The sequence below is a fragment of the Chlorocebus sabaeus genome, chromosome 16 (assembly GCF_047675955.1).
Source record: "Chlorocebus sabaeus isolate Y175 chromosome 16, mChlSab1.0.hap1, whole genome shotgun sequence".
NCBI lineage: Eukaryota > Metazoa > Chordata > Mammalia > Primates > Cercopithecidae > Chlorocebus > Chlorocebus sabaeus.
The window spans coordinates 71012196-71034929 of NC_132919.1; positions in this window are offsets into that span (position 1 = coordinate 71012196).

The window sequence follows — 22734 nt, forward strand, 5'->3', positions numbered from 1 at the left end:
GGGGAAGATGACCTCTGGGCTTTGTAAATTTTTTAATATTGTCTAACAGCAGCAGCCACATCACATTCACAGCTCTGTTGAGCTGGAACTTTGGCAGAGAAACTTTATTCTTCATCTGATGTTTTCTTTTGTTAATTCACAGAACTTCATTTTTTTATTCACTTATTTTACCAAAGTTTTTCTATCTTACTTATTTGAGGTCATTATGTCAGCCTGAAAGATCTTTAAATACATTTCCTATTCTCTCATTTAACATATTAAATATATTTTGTATCATTAAAAAAAACAAAAGCAACAGAACTAAAATACAAGTAGCACCCACCAATAGCCCCACACTTGCCAATAACAATATCAGCTTGATATGTAAGTTTCCTAAATTTGTCATTTGAATATTTTTTCTAAGAATAAGTGTTAAGTTGTTTCAATTTTAACAGAAGTGTTAAAAAATATATACTTACTTAATGACTAGGATGTTCGAAGCCATAGGGATAAACTCAGACTCTCCATTAAAGTAAAATGAAGCAAAAGCCATTCAGAGAGAGAACATCAACTCACACCATGTTTGTTTTTACCAAAAAATATTGTCTAACAGCTTTCATTAAAGATTGATTGGTTGATGAAAGATAGATAGAAACATCCTCCATCAACCTCTGGGTTTATCTCACTGCACTGACAACAAACATGAAGAAAAATGAATTTGGTAATATAGAAATCATGGGGGACCAGGTACAGTGGCTCACTCCTGTAACCCAGCACTTTGGGAGGCCAAGATGGGCGGATCACCTGAGGTCAGGAGTTCGAGACCAGTCTGGCCAACATGCTGAAACTCCACCTCTACTAAAAATACAAAAATTACCCGGGCATGGTGGCGGGTGCCTGCTGTCCCAGCTACTAGGGAGGCTGAGGCAGGAGAACTCGGGAGGCAGAGGTTACAGTGAGCCAAGATCGCTCCATTGCACTCCAGCCTGGGCAACAGCATGAGATTCCGTCTCAAAAAAAAGAAAAGAAAAGAAATCATGTTTTTGGTTTTTTTTCCCCCATGATTGCAAAAGAAACTGCCAAAGGAGCAAGATACACCCACTGCAGAGGTTTACAAGAACCTGGAGAAACTTACAAGTTTGCTATTTCATATTAAATCTACCCACAAAACTCTATTATGTTAGTTCCTCCATTCCTGTTCAACTCTCTTGGGCAGGGGAGAGGTCATACACTTTCATAAGACAAGGGGAAAAAGTTAGATATAATTAGCTATTTCAAAATTCCAAGCAGGCTTTCATAAATTTAAATTTTTATTTTCTTAGAATCAATCAAATTCAAGAAAAAAAAATAGAAGAATGTCATTTATGTTCATATTATTTTCCTAAATTTTATTCTTAAATACTTCAAATATGTAATATACAGGATACAGAAATGAAGGATCTGCCCCTTTCTATGACTTCTCCAGAAACTGGTTTCTATTACTTCTCCAGAAATTGGTTTCTCCCTAAAATTGGTTTCAAATAACTTCATCTGAAAATAAGTAACATTTATCATATCATTCCAAAGGACTTTGTGTTATAAGCATTGTGCCTATAAAAAGGTATTTTCCTTTGTGCAGAAATTCCATAAGGGAAAATACAAGTTGAACTGGTATTTTAATATCATGTAAATATTATCTGCTTTGTCCCTCCAATATGAAATAAATACCTAAAGGCATTTTCTGTGCCTTTTAATAAAAAGACAGTCTACTGAGTTTAACAAATAATTAACAAAATAGGAACAGTATTACAGATGTCATTAAAAATATTTAAAACAATTATATCAGAGATGAAACAGCCACATTATAAACTATAAGAGGAATTACTAATTGATGACTCCCTTACCACTCTCTCTGTTGGGTTTTGTAGAGTTAATTTCTTCCATCGAGTCATACTCTGCCCCAAAATCTGCTCTATGGCAATTAGATACTGCTCATTGGAAAGAAAGAATTACAGGCAGAAATGTGACTCAGGTGGAGATTTTCTACCAACTTGGGGGGAGGTAGGTGGGATCTTCTCTGGTAAGAAGGAGGATACAATGTAAAATCTAGATGACCATGTCGCAGTTTACCTGGACAAGGTCTCAACTGTGGTGCAGGCAAAGAGTACACTTGAATATAAAAATCAAAGCATGGAATAAGAAATTTGAGCCCGGCCTAAAGATCAAGGAGAAAAACAGGACAATAAGAAGTATTACCAGATAATGACAGAACTTAAAAAAAAGGTAAGACATTTTGTAGACCAAAAAACCACACTAAAAATGACAAAATTTGAAAAGATTGGCAACATTCTCCACGTATACCTGTACTTTTCTCAATTTGGCAGATTAAGGAAGAAATTTAACAAGCAACAGAATATACTTTTTAGCTATTTTTTTTTCCTAATTTGTTTACTTTTGTATAGTTCATTTTACGGAAAGAATTCTAGAAATGTTTCCAAAATACTTAAGAAAAAGTAAACTAAGTTTCTTACAGTTCTTTTATTTCAAAAGCAGAGGTATAGGCTATTTTCCATTAAAGAACCATACACATATAAAATTTATTTGAAAGACCTGAAACTGACATGCCTCAGCACCAGCATACAGAGGTTCAGAATGCGAGTGTATCAAACACAACTTTTTGTGTCCTGTGTTTCCAGATTTCAGATGCAAACACTGACAATGCAACTTCATGCTACAGACCATCCGCGTAAAACTAGCAACTATGGACTTCAGACAAAAGTGTGATATAGTTACCCTTAGCAGCATGATGGAAAACATAAGCTATGGAGATAAGCACTAGGTAAGGCCAGGCGTGGTGGCTCACGCCTATAATCCCACTTTGGGAGGCCGAGGCAGGCGGATCACCTGAGGTCAGGAGTTTGAGACCAGACTGACCAATATGATGAAACCCCATCTCTACTGAAAATACAAAAATTAGCCGGGCATGGTGGCCTACACCTGTAATCCCAGCTACTCAGGAGGCTGAGACAGGAGAATCACTTGAATCCGGAAGATGGAGGTTGCAGTGAGCTGAGACTGCACGATCGCACTCCAGCCTGGGCAACATGAGCGAAACTCCGTCTCAAAAAATAAATAAATAAATAAATAAACAAATAAATAAAACACTATGTGAAGCCATGCTTATTTTTACACTGGAATCACAGTTATAAAAGAAGATTTTTCTTCTTAGAAATGATAGAATCCTAAACAATAGAAAAATATTTTAGTTAAAAACCTCAGGGAAGCACGTTATTTACAAGAATGCTGTGATGATTCTATGTCCAAAGGAACCACTACTTAATTTTGTTTCATAAGTAAGAATTTCTAGTTAGGTATATTTCAAGTGAGGTTTCTGAAAAGAACCAGCATGTGTTTCTGAGGATTCTTTAATTTAACTCCCTACTTTATGTGTGTGTAGAAGGCCCCAACACACAAGAGGCCAACAACGTATGGTCACTGTTTTCCAAGAAATAAAAATGCTGAAAAGGTTCTTCCCCAAAGCTTGCAGCATTTTATATGGAGTGCCATCATACCGCCAAAAATGGGGAAAGTTAATAGCAAATTATATTAACAATAAGTGAGGAACAGAAAAATTGGCATTTCTATAATAATATTTAATAAAATATTTAAAATGCAGCCTGATATTAATAATACAAACCTAATGACCACTGAAAGCATTAGAAACTTTTTCCAGATTTGAGATTGAACTGACCCTGCACTATAGCATCAGGCTGACATCAACAGTCTGCACCAAGTCCGGAATGACGTGACTTTGTCCAAGATGATCTAGAAATGCAGACTGAAACTCTGGCAGAGGAGTTCACTCATCTCAAAAAGAACCAGGAAGAGGTATGTGCCCATACACCACATCGTAACTTTCCTCTTTCTTACATAATTCCTGCCTTCAATTTGAGTCTGATGAGGTGAAGGAAAATTCTAATAAATGAAGTTATTCTCTTACCTTCATGGCTGAATTCCTTGAGCGAGGGTTGTTTCCAGTTCCGGAAATTGAAGGACACCAGCTGTTGCAGGCTCTGAGTCGCGGGTGGAAAGGGTCGGCCCACCTGGAGCTGTTCTAACACCACTCCTCATGACATGAGAATGCACTATGAAGCCATGGCCAACCACGATCACCAAGATGCTGAAATCAGATTCAACAATGAAGTAAACAAAAAACACAGCCAAGGTCAGGAAATCTAGGACAACTTCGCTTCGCTGATAAATGACTCTGTTTTTATTTTGGTATTTCAGAGAAGAGTGCTGCAACAGCAGGTTGCCGCTGCTGCACCCAATTCGGCTAAGACTGAGACGAATGTACAGGAGCCAGCATTGGAGGCCCTGGAGATTGAACTACAGTCTACAGGAGACTTGGTACAAAAAAATCTCTCGCTGGATGGGGCCCAGCGCGGTGGCTCACGCCTGTAATCCCAGCACTTTGGGAGGCCGAGGCGGGCAGATCGCCTGAGGTCAGGAGCTTGAGACCAGCCTGACCAACATGGAGACACCCCATTTCTACTAAAAAAAATACAAAATTAGCCGGACATGGTGGTGCATACCTGTAATCCCAGCTACTCGAGAGGCTGAGGCAGGAGAATTGCTTGAACCTGGGAGGCAGAGGCTGCAGTGAGCCAAGATCACGCCACTGCGCTGTAGCCTGGCCAACAAGAGCAAAACGCCATCTCAAAAAAAAAAAAAAAATCTTTCCCTGGGTGAAAACACCATAAACCAATTGCCCACACAAACAATTGCACAATTTCACATAAATTCTCAGCAATATGTTTCCAAAACATGATATTCCCTAATAAAGGTTTTTTTTTAGGACTCTTAAGAAAAAGCCAAAATCTTGGGCTTTTCCAATTAGTAACTTGGGCAGGAAAATTTCCATTTAATGTATGAAAAACACCTGAAACAAAATGATTAACTGTACCTGTTGGGCCCTACTTTGCAAACACCACAGCCACTGAATTAGCTGAGATACCACAAACGTCAGCATAAACTTGCTGTTAGGGAAATGTTGGCCCACGTTCAGAATGAGATCACTGGTTCTCTCTCCAGGTAGGTGATTAGGCAGGGCTCCTGACTGAAAGCTTAAAAGAATTAATCTAGATTAAATTCCTGCATGTAGGTCAGCTAGGATTTCATTAAATATCAAGAAGTATATATGCTCCTTTTTAAGGAGATTTAATACATTTAAGCTTGAATAACAGGCTGGGTGCTATGGCTCACGTCTATAATCCCAGCACTTCGGGAGGCCGAGGCGGGCAGATCACCTGAGGTCAGGAGTTCAAGAACAGCCTGACCACCACGGCATTACCCTGTCTCTACTAAAAATACAAAAATTACCTGGGCATGGTGGTGATGCCTGTAATCCCAGCTACTCGGGAGGCTGAGGCAGGAAAATCGCTTAAACCCAGGAGGTGGAGGTTGCAGTGAACCGAGATTGCGCCAATGCACTCCAGCCTGGGCAACAGAGCAAGACTCTGTCTCAAAGAATAAATAAATAAATAAATAAATAAATAAATAAATAAATAAACTTGAATAACAATGTGTCACTTTTAAAATAAATTTTTCACTTGTACTTAAAAATAGGAGCGTTCATAAGAATTTATTAAGTGTCCAATGTTTCAGGAGCAGCAAAATAGGAATGAGGATAGCAGCAGCGTCTTTATCTTCTGAGAATTACACTTTAGCCACAGGGAAACTTTGATTAAACTAATCATACATAAGGAAGTTGCTGTATTTTTCATTGACCTGGTAGGCCTGAGCCTCAGTCTCGGGTTGTCTCGAAGCTCACCGTGTAACCTTAGATAAGTCACTCCTCTAAAAGTCTCTCTCTCTAGGCCTCATTTTTTTCTGCAAAGCAGGGGAGTTGGTGATTACTAAGGTACCTATCATCTAGCTCTAAAATCTATGACTCTGCAAATAGAAATTGTTTGAATTTAAAAAAAAATTCAGAGTGGCAGAATTAATGTTACAGGGAATTAAAATTAGATCAGATCCACCCTAATTCAAGCAGTTTCCTGAAACTTTTGAAATGCATAACATCCAAATGTCAGGTTTTAAGGCAGAGTGTCTCAACCTTGGCACTACAGACATTTTCGGTTGGATAATTCCTGGAGAGTTGTCCTGCGGGTGGCAGGAAGTTTATGGCCTCTCCCTAGTAGGTACCCGTAGTATGCCCCCCGCCCCTTATTATCTCAGCCAAAAATGTCTCCAGATATTGCCAAATGAGGGTGGAAGGGAGGCACAAAATCGCCTGAAAATCACTGCTCTACCTTAAGAAAGGAGGATTTTCCTTCACCACAGGGATGCACTAGGTACACAAGACAGGCAGCCTGAGATACTCTCCTTCTGGTTCAATCAAAACCTGGCCATCTTAAAACACGGCATCTGTGTAGATTATCTCTGTTTTACCTGAAAGAGAAGAGGTTAGAAGATGAGACAGTAACATCCATCCAGTGTATATTCCCTTCCTGCAGAGTGAACAGGAAAACTTTCTGATGCTAATCTACCCAAATGACTCTTTATGTCATCTCTTCTCTTGGGAAAACTTCACTCCACTCTCAGAAAACAGCCCTCAAAGCCAAGCTGACTGAATCAAAGGCCAAGCACCAGCCTCAGGTAGAGGCTAGTGCCTGGAGACCCAGCTCCTTCAAGAGCATCACAAGACCAAGGGCCAGAGCCAGGCTAAAGGCAGCTGCTGAAGGTCAAGGCGTGCCTGGAGAATGAAGCTGAGACCACCCCACTGCCTGCTCACGGGGCAAACTGGCATGCAAGAAGCTGTGGGTGTGGTAAAGAACGAGAGTGGTTAGGACTGGGGCATGTATAGGTCTCAATGACTCCTATTTACATTTTTAACCACAACAAGGACATACAACCAGGGCTGAACGACCTCCACAGGGTTCATTCAGTAACGATAATTTTTTTTTTTTAATTTTTTTGAGACAGAGTCTTACTCTGTCACCCAAGCTGGAGTTCAGTGGTACGATCTCCGCTCACTATAACCTCCGCCTCCCGGGTTCAAGTGATTCTTGTGCCTCAGCCTCCCAAGTAGGGTCCCTCCCAAGTAGCTGGGACCAAAGGTGCACACTACCACACCCAGCTGATTTTTTGTATTTTTAGTAGAGGCGGGGTTCCACCATGTTGGCCAGGGTGGTCTCAAACTCCTGACCTCAAGTGATCCACCCGCCTTGGCCTCCCAAAGTGCTGGGATTACAGGTGTGAGCCACCAGTAAGGACAATTTTAGAGGCCCCATTCCAGCTCTAGGAAAGCACTGACCAAGGCCTCAGTTTATGAACCCAGGCCCCAGTCCATGCATTACTACTGGCGACAAGGTGCTCCACAAATGTTTGCCCACCTGAATTGAAATTTAGGCAGCGCTGTTGTTCTGCCAGACCGTCTATGGAAACAAGTATATTATATCCAACATATGAGATGCTAAATAGTCATTTGGGGTGGTGTAATTCAAAAACAGAACAAATAAAACATAGAAAAAGCTAAAATTCAATGACTTCAACATAGAGCTTTTTAAAAAAAATCTCAGATATTATAATTTTTATGATACCTACAGCAATCAAAACCAGTGTATAAGACTATCCTATTTTTCTTGTCAGTCATAAGTTTGAAACTGGATCAAAAAGAGGAAATAAAATCAAGGATAAGTTTTAAATACAAGTTTTCTATTATTCTATTTCATTTTCTTCAGAGGAACAGCATATTCCAAAGTCTAAAAGTGTTGTTTTTATGACTCCAATGTTTGTATTAAGCAGTTAGAGTCATATAAAATCAAGACTCTGGTTGTGGAATACTTTTACTGAGACATTTATCAAAATAGCACTGTAATTTTTTTCTTTCAACTTACACCTAAATAAACAATAATAAATGTCTTAGAAGCTATTGCTATATCACATTTAAATGACTTCCCTTCAACATCGTTCACCTCAAAATCAAAATATGGAGAGACGTTTTAATCCATATTTTCCTTGAAAGGTCAAAGGAGGTAAAGAAGCAAAGGAGACAGACTGAATAAAGATGCATGATTGAAGACAAAAAGTTAAAATTAAACAAGAAGGTTTCAACTTGTAGATTAGTTTAAGGCAGTGTTTTTCAAGCTGCAGGCTGTGATCCATTTATTTATGTATGTGTGTGTATGTATGTATGTATGTATGTATGTATTTTTGAGACAGGGTCTCACTCTGTCACCCAGTGGTGCAATCTCTGCTCACTACAACCACTGCCTCCGAGGTCCAAGCGATTCTCATGCCTCAGCCTCCCAAGCAGCTGGGATTACAGGTGCACTGGAGCCATGATGTAAAATGATGCCTTTGTTCTTGTGGCTTGCAGTGGGAAAGGTTATGACCTTTGCTATAGAGTTTTCTTTATTTTTCCTTTCAGTTTTTACTTGAACTTAATTGTATGAAATGGATTGTGGGCCAAGCATGGTGGCTGACGCCTGTAATCCCAACACTTTGGGAGGCCAAGGTGAGCGGATCACCTGAGGTCAGCAGTTGGAGACCAGCCTGACCAACATAGTGAAACCCTGTCTCTATCAAAAATACAAAAACTAGCTGGGCATAGTGGCTCACAACTGTAATCCCAGCTATTCGGGAGGCTGAGGCAGGAAAATCATTTGAACCCTGGAGGCGGAGGTTGCAGTGAGCCGAGATCACACCACTGCACTCCAGCCTGAGTGACAAAGTGAGACTCCACTGAAAGAAAGAAAGAGAGAGAGGGGGAAAGAAAGAAAGAAAGAAAGAAAGAAAGAAAGAAAGAAAGAAAGAAAGAAAGAAAGAAAGAAAGAAAGAAAGAAAGGAAGGAAGGAAGGAAGGAAGGAAGGAAGGAAGGAAGGAAGGAAGGAAGGAAGGAAGGAAGGAAGGAAGGAAGGAAGGAAGGAAGGAAGGAGAGAGAGGAGGGAGGGAGGGAGGGAGGGAAAAGGATTGTGAATCTGTTTGCTATTGTTATTGATGTCACTTCCTTCTCTACGTCTGAGAATTAATTGGCATTCCTAGAAGGATTCAAACCCTTCATCGTTTGTTGAGCTAATTTCACTATGATTTCACCGTATGCCACTTTCTTGCCTATATCATTGCAATGCCTCTCTACATAGGACTTGCTGTATTATAACAATGATAACAAAGGCAACTACCATTTGTGGAGCACCCACTATGTAAACATAATTCCTACAGCAATTCTGTAGATGGGGCATGATCCCCATTGCATAGATGAGGAAACTGAAGTTCAGTGAGGTTAAATAGCTCACCCATGATCACAAAGCTCATCTGGGACAGATGATCCAGGATCAAACCCTTTGAGGTTCCAAAATTCCAAGTGATAATCTTATTCCCATGTCTCATCCTCTCAACACTTTATGAAGTGAGTACTATTATTATCCCCAGTTTACAGATAAGGACACTATAATTTTCCCAAGTTATACAGTAACTTGGGAAGAGTTAGGATTCAAACCCTGAATCATGCCATATGTTGTTTTTCGTGTCTGGCTTCTTTCCCTCAACATGGTGTGTGCGCAATTCATCTGTGCTACTGATGTGGTTGTAGATCATGCTATGCCTTTAATAAACACCTGCATTAGGTGTTGGAGACACAAAGATGTGGTCCCTCTCTTGGAGAATTTACAGTCTAGAAGGAAAAATATATGCAAACATGTAGCTAACATAAAGTATTAACTACAATTCTGACTGAATTTTATCAAAATCACTCCAAATTTGTGAAGCTTTAGAAAAGCAAAGATTAAAATCAATGAGATTTATATGCCTATCTTTCTCACTGTTGAAAGCAGGTAGAAAAGTTAATGAGCACCCAGTAAGAGAGCTGTCTTACTTTTGATTAAAGAGAAATGCTTTATCAATTTACTTCATTTCCATCAATATGTAATTGACCTATCGCTTTCTTTTCGTAGAACCGAGGAAATGTTTTGGCACAACACAATTGTTAAAGAACTGATTGATGGCATTGTTGCTTTATCACAAATAAGAGATGTTCACCAAAGACCAGTTTAAGGAGCACCACACAAGCTAGCCACAAAAACTAAGACAAATAAAGCACCAAGAACCATTTAACCTTGGTTATGTACACTGGATAACTGATGCAATGTATAGAGTCAAACTTTGCAAAAGTGATGAAGACAAGGGGATGTATTTCAACAATACTCATCTTTTTACACTAGGAAAAATAAAAGCCAGCAGGATATTTAGGGAATGTTTTTGCTCATCTTCGATAAAGTCATGTGAATGCATCATCTACATTTTGGAATTTTTTAATCTTTGTGGACTTAACAAAAATGAGTACACTTCTAATTCAGAAGGTCTAACCTTGCAGTTTTTAGCTCTGGTCTGAAGCAATCAATTTGGGCCCAGTGCTTGGCTAAGCACTCCAGACAATAAACAATAAGAGACAAATATTCCCTTCTAGAAGGTACAGCCCATCTGGAGATGTGGGAGATACTCTTGAAATAATTCAATGGCATCAGAATATCACGTAGAACTAAAAGTAGTCAGTAGCACAGATGATAAGTGCCATGGGAACTCACAGATAATAATTCAATATGGGCCAAAGAGGCCAGTAAAAAACTCATGAAGCTGTGAATTAAAGCTCCAATATTATAGCATTTTACACCCACCAGCAAATGGAAATTAAAAAGACAATACCAAGTATTAACATGAACGTGAAGCAGCTGGGGCTGGGCGCAGTGGCTCATGCCTGTAATGCCAACACTTTGGGAGGCCAAGGCAGGAGGCTCGCTTGAGGTCAGGAATTTGAGACCAAGCTGGGCAACATAGTGAGATCTCCTGGAGACTCTTTTTTTTTTTTCTATTATACTTTAGGTTCTAGGGTACATGTGCACAACGTGCAGGTTTGTTACATATGAACACGTGCCATATTGGTGTGCTGCACCCATTAACTCGTCATTTACATTAGGTATATCTCCTAATGCTATTCCTCCCCCCTCCCCACAACAGACCCCGGTGTGTGATGTTCCCCTTCCTGTGTCCAAGTGTTCTCATTGTTCAATTCCCATCTATGAGTGAGAACATGCGGTGTTTGGTTTTTTGTCCTTGTGATAGTTTGCTCAGAATGATGGTTTCCAGCTTTATCCATGTCCCTACAAAGGACATGAACTCATCCTTTTTTATGGCTGCATAGTATTCCATGGTATATATGTGCCACATTTTCTTAATCCAGTCTATCATTGATGGACATTTGGGTTGGTTCCAAGTCTTTGCTATTGTGAATAGTGCCACAGTAAACATACGTGTGCATATGTCTTTATAGCAGCATAATTTATAATCCTTTGGGTATGTACCCAGTAATGGGATGGCTGGGTCAAATGGTATTTCTAGTTCTAGATCCTTGAGGAATCGCCACACTGTCTTCCACAATGATTTAACTAGTTTACAGTCCCACCAACAGTGTAAAAGTGTTCCTATTTCTCCACATCCTCTCCAGCACCTGTTTTTCCTGACTTTTTAATGATTGCCATTCTAACTGGTGTGAGATGGTATCGCATTGTGGTTTTGATTTGCATTTCTCTGATGGCCAGTGATGATGAGCATTTTTTCGTGTGTCTGTTGGCTGCATAAATATCTTCTTTTGAGAAGTGTCTGTTCATATCCTTCAACCACTTCTTGACGGGTTGATTTTTTTTCTTGTAAATTTGTTTAAGTTCTCTGTAGATTCTGGATATTAGCCCTTTGTCAGATGAGTAGATTGCAAAAATGTTCTCCCATTCTGTAGGTTGCCTGTTCACTCTGATGGTAGTTTCTTTTGCTCTTTAGACTTTAAACTAAAGTGCAGAAGCTCTTTAGTTTAATTAGATCCCATTTGTCAATTTTGGCTTTTGTTGCCATTGCTTTTGGTGTTTTAGACATGAAGTCCTTGCCCATGCCTATGTCCTGAATGGTATTGCCTAGGTTTTCTTCTAGGGTTTTCATGGTTTTAGGTCTAACATTTAAGTATTTAATCCATCTTGAATTAATTTTTGTATAAAGTATAAGGAAGGGATCCAGTTTCAGCTTTCTACATATAGCTAGCCAGTTTTCCCAGCACCATTTATTAAATAGGAAATCCTTTCCCCATTTCTTGTTTTTGTCAGGTTTGTCAAAGATCAGATGATTGTAGATGTGTGGTATTATTTCTGAGGGCTCTGTTCTGTTCCATTGGTCTATATCTCTGTTTTGGTACCAGTACCATGCTGTTTTGGTTACTGTAGTCTTGTAGTATAGTTTGAAGTCAGGTAGCATGAGGCCTCCAGCTTTGTTCTTTTGGCTTAGGATTGTCTTGGAAATGCAGGCTCTTTTGTGGTTCCATATGAACTTTAAAGTACTTTTTTCCAATTCTTTGAAGAAAGTCATTGGTAGCTTGATGGGGATGGCATTGAATCTATAAATTACCTGGGGTAGTATGGCCATTTTCACGATATTGATTCTTCCTATCCATGAGCATGGAATGTTCTTCCATTTATTTGTGTCCTCTTTTATTTTGTTGAGCAGTGGTTTGTAGTTCTCCTTGAAAAGGTTCTTCACATCCCTTGTAAGTTGGATTCCTAGGTATTTTATTCTCTTTGAAGCCATTGTGAATGGGAGTTCACTCATGATTTGGCTGTTTGTTTGTTATTGGTGTATAGGAATGTTTGTGATTTTTGCACATTGATTTTGTATCCTGAGACTTTGCTGAAGTTGCTTATCAGCTTAAGAAGATTTTGGGCTGAGACGATGTACAATCATGTCAAGAGCTTCTCTGAGGAGTACAGACTCGTCCTAAGGATCACAGGGAACTCTCGAAATATTAGGCTTTGGAGTAATCTATCAAGGGTTGCAAAAGAAAATATGCAAGACTTGCCTAAGAAAATTAATATGCATCTGTATGCCAGATGAATTGGAATGGTAGAGATGGAAACTAGAGATGAAGTCAGAAGGTTGCTTTAGCAATTTAAAAATAAATTGAAATTTTTCTGGACTGAAATAATCCCAGGAGGAGTGAAAAATCTGGGATACAAGATTTGGCTTATTAGACTTTAAAGAGTTAAGACAGTTTAAGCAAAATTTCTAAAATTTCAAGGTGGAATAAAAATTGGAAAGTTGGCAGGAAGAACAGAATTAGAAGGAAAGATGATATGGCAAGCTATAGGTATACTGAGTTTGATATAACAATGGAACACCCAGCTAGAAATATACAATAGAAAAAAATCAGGCCAAGTGTGGTGGCTCACACCTGTAATCCCAACACTTTGGGAGGCCAAGGTTGGCGGATTACTTGAGGTCAGGAGTTCAAGACCAGCCTGGCCAACATGGCAAAACCCCATCTCCACTAAAAATACAAAAATAAATTAGCCAGGCGTGGTGGCACATGCCTGTAATCTCAGCTACTTGGGAGGCTGAGACAGGGGAATCACTTGAACCTGAAAGGCAGAGGTTGCAGTGAGCAGAGATCACACCACTTTCCTCCAGACTGGGTGGCAGAGTGAGACTCCATAACGGGGGGAAAAAAAAAAGAAAGAAAGAAAGAAAATAAAGAAACAAATGGGCAATTGAATATATATATATATTTTTTTCATAGGTAGCGCAAAACTTATTGAATGCTAACTATCCAAATGTATGGTAATAAAGTAATATAGCTTAACTATCAAAGGTATCATATATATATATGGCATGAAAAACATAATAGTCTTTATTTTCATGAAAATGTATTATTCATAGCAAAATTTCTAACCATGTGACAAACATTTAGAATCAGAGTGCATTTCTAAAATCACTTTACAACTAATAAAACTCTAGAAATTCAGAACTATATATGATATTTTGAGGTGTGAATTATCTCAACCGAAGAACCACAGCAGGGAAGTCCTTTCCAGAAGTGAGTCACACACAAAAAACACATACATGACATATTTAGACAGGAATTATGCAGTTAAATGTGTCTTGTAGATACCCTTCCCAATTTAAAAAACATTTATTGATCACTTACAACATGCAAGTACAGTAATAAGGTAGCATAGCTAAACTCAGAGGTATCACAGAAAAAACACACAGTTGAAAAAATGGTGAATTCTGGTTGTCTGTTTGTTTCCTCAAGCTCTAAGATTGATGCTTAGGATATCTCAAAGAGAACTGAAAATGTTTTCCTAATTCTGAAACAGTACTGACTTCAATGACCATCTCTTTTGAGGTATGAGGCACAGGAGGGAGGGGAACGGGGTTGAAAAAATCACTGTTGAGTACTATGCTCAGAACCTGGGTGATGGGATTACTCGTACCCCAACCCTCAGCATATATACCCTCACAATATACCCTGGTAATAAACCTGCGCATGGACTACCCTGAATCTAAAATAAAAGTTGGAAAAAATAAAAAAGGTATGAGTCACTCATTTTGTGGCTACTTGCAGAAGTTTCAAAGATAATGATTTTCAAAGGTAACCAAACTTGTGACACCAGTATGTCAGCATATCATCACATTTCATTTCTGAAGGGTCAGCAGTGAGAGATGGCGCCAAGCCACCAGTGAGAAGAGACATTTGAGAAAAACAATTAAGAAGGAACTGAAGCTTGATGGATTAGTATAATGAATTTTTCTGAAGGCAACGGTTTGAAAAATATTTGTAAAAGGTGTGGCAGAATGTGAAATCACGAATCATCTATTCTCGCCCTGACAACAGTTTTGTTTTTCATATAGGCTGGACTAAATTTCATTCGGTTCGTTAATTTTCAAATGTAATTGTTTGCAATTTAAGCCAAAAGACATCTTAAAATCTATTATTTTTTTAAATGTGGGACAGTGATGTAAGAAGCCAAAAAGAAACAAAAGTCAAACTGTGGGGCCAAAAAAAATAATTACAAAGAAATAAGAAATGTTCACAAATTTCAGCACACTTTGTTTCACCAAAGAGCGTAGTATTACAAAACTACAGTCCACAAGAAATCAGTAACTATGTTAAGTACTGAAGCAGAAAATAAGTTATGCACACTTTTATCTTATTACCAGATTATTTTTCATAGGTAGCGTAAAACTTATTGATTGCTAACTATCCAAATGTATGGTAATAAAGTAATATAGCTTAACTATCAAAGGTATCATATAGAACCACACAGTTGAAAAAAGGATGGATTCTGTCTTAGTCATTAACCCTGAGAATTTATCAAAGAGAACGGAAATTCTTTCTTTCTTTCTCTTTCTTTTCTTTTTCTTTCTTTCTTTTTCTTTTCTTTTTCTTTCTTTCTCTTTCTTTCTTTCTTTCTGTCTTTCTGTCTGTCTGTCTTTCTTTCTTTCGAAACTGGGTCCTGCTCTGTCACCCAGGCTAGAGTGCAGCGGTGAGATCATAGCTCATTTTAACCTCAAACTTCTGGGAGCTACGACTATAGGCATGTGCCACCATGCCTGGCTAATTTTGTTGTTGTTGTTGTTGTTGTTGTTGTTGTTGAGACAAGGTCTTGCCGTGTAGCCTAGGCTGGTCTCGAACTCCTGGCCTCAAGCAATCCTCCCACCTCAGCCTCCCGAAGTTCTGGGATTACAGGTGTGAGCCACTGCGCTTGTCCTGGAAATGTTTTTCCAATTCTCAAACAGTGTTGATATCAGTGACTACCTTTTTCAAGGCATGAGTTGCTAGTCTTATGGCTATTTAAGGAGGTTTCAAAGATAATGATTTTGGGGAATAAAAACCAGTGTTTTCTTCAAGCATTCAGAATTATTTATGGAAGTAGAAGTATTATATTCATGTAAAGTGATATAGTCTATAGACGTAACTTAGTTGCCTTAAACTGTGTAATTGCTGGTATTCCATATTAGTGTCTTTCATCGGAACACAGCCCTCACATCCAAGAGGAAAAGCTTATCATTCACAACTGTAATTCCTGAGTGAGCTACTCCTCTCTGATTATGCAATTAGAAAGTCAAAACAGACTTGAACTTTACAATGTATATTCTCAGAACTCAACACATATTTTAAGAGAATTGTAACAGTAATCAATTCCTTTTCAAGACAAGATATGAAGTCAATAAAAGATTGCCTACTTTGATATTTATTTGTTTGTTCAAAAACATTAAGCACTAAGTCTAAAGAGCTGGTGGGACGAAGGAAATGGGGCAAGCTTTAAAGAAATACAAGACATGCACTCTTTGCCCTTAAGGACAATCTGGTTAAGGAGAAAACAATTATCAAGTATATTTAACCCCACTTAAAGGTGTGAGTAAATAAAATTTTGTTAATTCATATATTTTAAATACTGTACATTTAATAGCCAAGGTCAGGTGCTATCTCTTTTGTGAAGCCTATGGGAAAATATAATTAAAAAAAAAATTCGTACGGCCACAATTTTGTTTATAAAATTTCTCTTTGTCAAAAACTCAATTGTACACTTCTGGAACGCCAATTTCTATGCATCCAGCATGCTCAGAAAGGAGTCCCCATGGATATGCAGGTGTGCCGTGGCTGTGCAACATGGCCCCCGGAATGACACAGCAAAGTGAAGCAGCTGGAAGGTGCTCAAATACTCACAGACTGGCTGGGAAGTTGAAAGCAAGGGAAGAAGAGAGGGATGAGGAGAGAACAGCAGCTGTCGGGAGCAGAGCACAGCCTAGAGAAAGCCGGGGTGCTTTGCACTGGCAGTTGAAAACTAAGGAGGCAGTAGGGGCATGAAGTAAGGAGAAGACAGAAAGGGGGATGGGATGTGGAGAGCTTGCTGCTGGAGTAGGCACATTTATCTGGCCAGTTACAGCAGTGCGGAGGGAGTATTTAAGCCTGAAAATAGAGTTCAATCATTCAAGCCATTGGGTAAAGGCAAATAATTAGCAAAAATAATACAAAACGATACATGAACTTTATTTACAAACTAAAACTATGTGGTCCCTTGGATCATCATCTGCACAGGTATCCTCCAGCTGTCCACGCAGTCTTTCTAGGGAGGCTACCAGAGTGAGTGAAAATGGAAAATCAAAGCTGGGTCCTGCGTTCAAGACATTTCAAACACCAAGGTTAAACTAAATGTTTGACTCTGAGGACTAGACTGTTACTATTACAAGAGTTGTGCAGGGTGTGTATCCAGGACCGGGCAGAGACCAATCCCTGGTGTCAGAGAAGCTTCTCACTGAGACCCAAGCTTGCTCAGGTAGGGCGGACGTTGAAAGCCAAGCGGAGGGATTTCTGTGAACTCTTGCTTCCTCTGTCATCGGCCAGCCCTTAAGTTTTCTATTTCCTGCCTCTTCTGCTTTACTAATTCTGTTTTCCAGAAAACACTCCACACCATCCCCTATAAGGGTTCAAAGTCTACCATATAATGTCTTCCCAAATGTGCTACAATGTACCCTCAAAAAAAATTTTTTTACCTAGTCTGCATATTTCATATAAATATAAGTATATAATATGTGACCTTTGGGGTCTGGGTTGCATTTAGTGTAATGTTCTCAAGGTTTATCCACCTTTTAGGATGCATCAGTACTTTACTCCCTATTACGGCTTAATAATATTGCATCGTGTGTGTCTAGCACAAATTTGCTTGTCCATTTATCCATTGATGGAAACCTGGGTTGCTTCCACCTTTTGGCTGCGATGAATAGTGCTGCTATCCACAGAGAGAGCAAACTGGTGGTTTGAAGGGGCTGGGGGAATGGGAAATAGGAAATGACTCCTTCATGGGTTGGGTTTTCTTTGGGGGTGATGAAAATAGCTTGGAGCTAGACAGAGGTGTTAGTTACACAACATGGTAAGTGAACTAAATGCCAATGAACTGTACATTTTTTAACAGTTAATTATATGTTGTGTGAATTTCACTTTGATTTTTTAAAAAATTAATTTCCAGGCAGACCCCCTGCCACCTGTCTAAAACAGGGTCCCGCGTGTGGGTTAAACTACAAATGAGAAATGTTACATATCTTACAATAAATTGCCTATAACATACGTATGCAGCATCCTTCATAGCCAAGGTCAGACCCCACCTCCTCCATGAAATCTGCTATGGAAATTACAATTAAAAACAAAATCTCCAGCCTGGCCAACATGCTGAAACCCCATCTCTACTAAAAATACAAAAATTAGGCTTGGTGGTGGGCGCCTGTAGTCCCAGCTACTCGGGAGGCTGAGGCAGGAGAATGGCGTGAACCTGGGAGGCAGAGCTTGCAGTGACCCGAGACCGCACCACTGCACTTCAACCTGGGCGACAGAGCAAGACTCCCCCTCAACAACAACAAAAAAAAATTAGCCGGGTGTGGTGGTGGGCCCCTGTAGTCCCAGCTACCCAGGAGGCTGAGGCAAGAGAATCGCTTGAACCCAGGAGGCGGAGGTTGCAGTGAGCCAAGATCGCACCACTGCACTCCAGCCTGGGTGACAGAGCAAGACTCCATCTCAAAAAAAAATAATTAATAATAATAAATCTCCTAACCTAGAAATCCTCTCCACCAAGGTAAAGGAGAAAGAAAATCGTTTTACTATTGAATAAGCATTAAACCAGAATGCGATGCCCGTCACAAGCAATCCACTAAGAGACTGCAAAGACAGAAAGATCGTTCTTCCTTTATATATCCAAGCAGATATAGCCCATTACATGGATGTTCTCAGGATGAACAACAGCTGCTCTTCAGGTAAGAGGACTTCACAGCACCATGTGTCACACATGGTTTATCCTAACTTGACCCATAATTTGGGTGACCATCTGTATTAGTTAATAGGCTTTATATACAGGGAAAATAAACTCCTCACACCTTTATAAAAGGAGGAAGCTTTGGAGCAAGGGGCCTGCTGAAATTAGGCTCCTACCCTCCCACAGAACCTGGGACACAGGGATGTTTCTTTCCTTGGATGGTTACGCTCAGAAAGGTTGATTTCCAGTCTTGAAAAAGGCATTCCTTGGTTGTAAAGTTGGCAAAAGATTTATTTTACTTTTTAAAAGATGTACTCACATTTCAAAGTGACGGCGAAAGAATTTACAAGTTTTCTAAAGTAAATGCTCGAAGAAAGCGGAGTAGAGGGGTGTCTCTTCCCTTATTTTTAACAGGAAGAATTCGGTCTCTTATTTTTAATTTATGTTTGCCTTTATTTCCCTTCTCTGATCCCTCAGGAAAAAAAAAAAAAAAAAAGGCAATTACTTCCTCTTCAGTGACGCCTTACTTGTGGCACTTCCCACTTCTACCCTGAACTGGAGCAGGGCTGCAGGGCCAGGGTCAGGTTCCTTCTGCATCCTTCATGATGCGAGGGACCGTGAGCCGGAGCCAACGTTGACAGAAGGCCCTCCCTTGAGCTCACTGATGCAATGGAAATGTTCTGTATCTTGACTGCCCTGTGAATACCCTAGTTGTGATATGGTCCTCTAGTTTTACAAGCTGTTGCCATCGGGGAAATTCAGTAAAGGGTACGTAGGATTGCTCTGTACTGTTTCTTACAACTGAATCTACAGTTACCTCAAAATTAAAAGTTTAGCTAAAAATGAAAAAGGCTTTTGAATGACTAAAAGCATGTGTATTCTAAACCACTGAATAACGGTTATGGAACATTATAAGGTCCAGAATACTGTACAGTCTGGGCTGAGGAGAAGAAAGCTCACCGCTACATTCCGGGGAAGATCTGGGCAATGTGAAGGGCTGAGGGTCCGGGGAATACTGTCAGGGTGCTAAAAATTGATACGCAGGGCAGAAAGCCTGTGAGAATGACCTAAGGAGAAATTTTTTTAAACAAAATAAAAATTTTCAAAAAGAGAAAAAGAAGACAACAGGGGGAAAATTCAAGAGGCCAGGCGCAGTGGCTCACGCCTGTAATCCCAGCACTTTGGGAGACCAAGGTGGCAGATCACCTGAGGTCAGGAGTTTGAGACCAACCTGGCCAATATGGCAAAACCCCATCTCTACTAAAAATACAAAAATTACCTGGGCATGGTGGCGGGCACCTGTAGTCCTAACTACTCGGGAGGCTGAGGCAGGAGAATCACTTGAACCCAGGAGGCAAGGGTTGCAGTGAGCCGAGAGCACACCACTACACTCCAGCCTGGGCAACAGAGCAAGACTCCATCTACAAAAGAAAAAGAAAAGAAAAAAGAAAAGCAAGAAAGGATAAATGCAAGTGCAAGGAAATAAATTGTCTAGAATAAACTAAGATGCAGAAAAATAACTAAGACTAGAGTATCAGGATACAGAATAGAAGACAGCAGGGCCTATGTCATAAGTTATAGAAAGCAGGTTTAGAAAAATCAGTATTTCAAAGACAGGAAGAGCTAAGGGAACACCTGTCAAATTAGTGAACACAATGTACTTAGAACCCAACAAAGACCTCTCTTTTAGATATTTGAAAGGAGATGTAAATATTGTAGCTCAAGTGAGTAGAGGCGTGCACAGTTTCAACCTACAAACTATGACTTCAAAGGTTGGGACTTAATTAACGCACCTCCAGATAAAAAAGCAATGGAGAAAATTCTAAATAGTTTTGGAAGGTGCCTATAGTCTGCTAAGCTAGAAAAAAAAAAAAACATGAATTGTATTTGTAATACACCAAAATTGTATAAACTGGGTGTCCTAAAATGAGCTCAGCCTCTATCTAGTAAAGCTCATTTTGACCATCTGTGTGTGCTGGGCCACAATAAACAAGGTAGGAAGAAGCACCTGGAAGAATCTGGAAGATGCCGGAGAAAATAGGACCCAATGGCAAAGTCCTTGATTGACAGAACTGCCCTGCTTTTTGCCCTTGAGTTATAGCAGCAAAGAGTAAAGTGAGTATCTGCCAGGACCAAGATTGCACGTATAATGTACCCTGCTTAATCGGTTCATACGAAACGCATGTTCAGGGTGTATAAAAATGCATGTAAGCATTTCTCACATACTCTGAAAACAGGCTAAAAAATGCTGACAAACATATTCCCACACAAAACTCTTTATCATCTAATTATAGTCTTATATATAAAGCACAAGATTAAACGATATCATGTAGAGGCCTGCTCCTATGAGTAGAAAATCAATAAAATAACAAAAAGGATATAAGCCAGTAAAGCCCTGTCATTTATAGCAATTTTTTAAGTTTAAAAAAAGCCTTTATTTGCTGACTACTTATGTCTTTATAATCCTATGAAAATGCATGCTGATTAAAAAGAGAGAGTCACAAAATCCTAAGCTGCCAAAGAAATTATGCTTCATAAATAAAATAATACCCAAGCTCTATGGGATTATAAAAGACCAACTGGAGTGATCTGTCTAGCTGAAGAAAACAGATTCATAGTTACAACTTCCTGGAGGGAAAAAACACTTAATATAAACTTGCGTTGCCATCATTTTATCTGGTATACTTTTTAGAATAAAAACAGATCACAACATTTATGTGTAGGACAGGAAAAACATTAAATGGATTAAGTTTGACATCCTTGTGTACAAGATTGATTTAAAGGGTGAAATGTATGTGCCCAAATGCATTACATAAAAATAATCCATTATTTTCTTTTTTAATATTTTTTCCTCTTCAAAGCAAAATTCAAATTCTTGAGTGTACCACATTTGTTAACGACAAACAGGTTAGAAAAGACGTTATTTCTCCCAAAGTTTAATCCCAAACTCCCAGCAGATCACTCTGTAAAAATTCACCAAGATGAATGATGGGTGCCTGTCTGATTTGCTTGTGTTTATAAACATTACAAATTCGGGGAATATAGTGTTTTTGAGCCACTTACCATCCTTCTGGTAATTCATTTCCTTCACCTCCTTCAAGCAAATAAATTAATCTGTGCTCATTGTCTCAGGGGAGGATGAAACAAAAGCAATGTGGTCCTCCAGTCCAGTCTTAGAATGAAGAGGACTCAGGGCCCATACAAAATGTCCAAAAGAACTGTTATTCATTTGACACTCATGTATTGCCTGCCTTCTCTGTGCTAGGCGCAGAGCTAGAAAGTGGTGATCCAGCAGTGAACAAGACAGGTCTTGGAGCTGAGGTTCTAGTAGTAAAAGCAGGATTTTCCATCCCACCCTCAAGAATAGAACTTACCTTGGACTGAAAGGAGAGGAAAGAAAAAAAGGATTGCTGAGGAAGTGCAAAGCAGGGTCCCTGAGAGGGGAGCCCCAGGTCCTACTTCTGAGTCAGAGCCCCTAGAAAGCAGCAAAACGAGAGGTAAGTTGGGGGAACTATTTAGAAGAACTGTGCCCTACTTCCTGGATTGTAACCTCAGGAAAGGGACAAGACCCAAATAGGTTATGGCTGCACAGTGTGTCCGGGCAGATGGAGCCACAATCTACCTGATATTTCCATGCCACCGGCACACAGAAGCATCAGAGTGACCCTTAAGCCCTCAAGCATGGAAAGAAATATGGGAGAGAGCAGCTGGACGCTGCTGGGACAAAGCAAATTGAAAATAAGAGGCTTGATTCTCCCTGTTGGAAACAAGGGAAGAGATTTTTCTCTCTTCCTAAATTTTCTTTGAGCATTTACTTCATCTTTTATAAAAAAAAAAATGTTACTGTGTATATTTAAGGTTTACAACATAATGTTATGGGATACATAGTAAAATGGTTACTCTGGTGAAGCAAATTAACATATCTATCATCTCACAGTTACCTTATTGTGTGTGATGACAGCAGTTAAAGTCTACTTACACAACAAAAACCCCGGTTAGCATACAATTTTATTAGCTGTAGTCCTGGTTAGCAGGTTAGATCTCTAGACTTGTTCATCCTACACATCTCGTCCTTTGTATACATTGACTTCCATCTCCCCATTTCCTTACCCATCCCCACCCCCACTCCTGGTAACCACTGTTTTATTCTCTA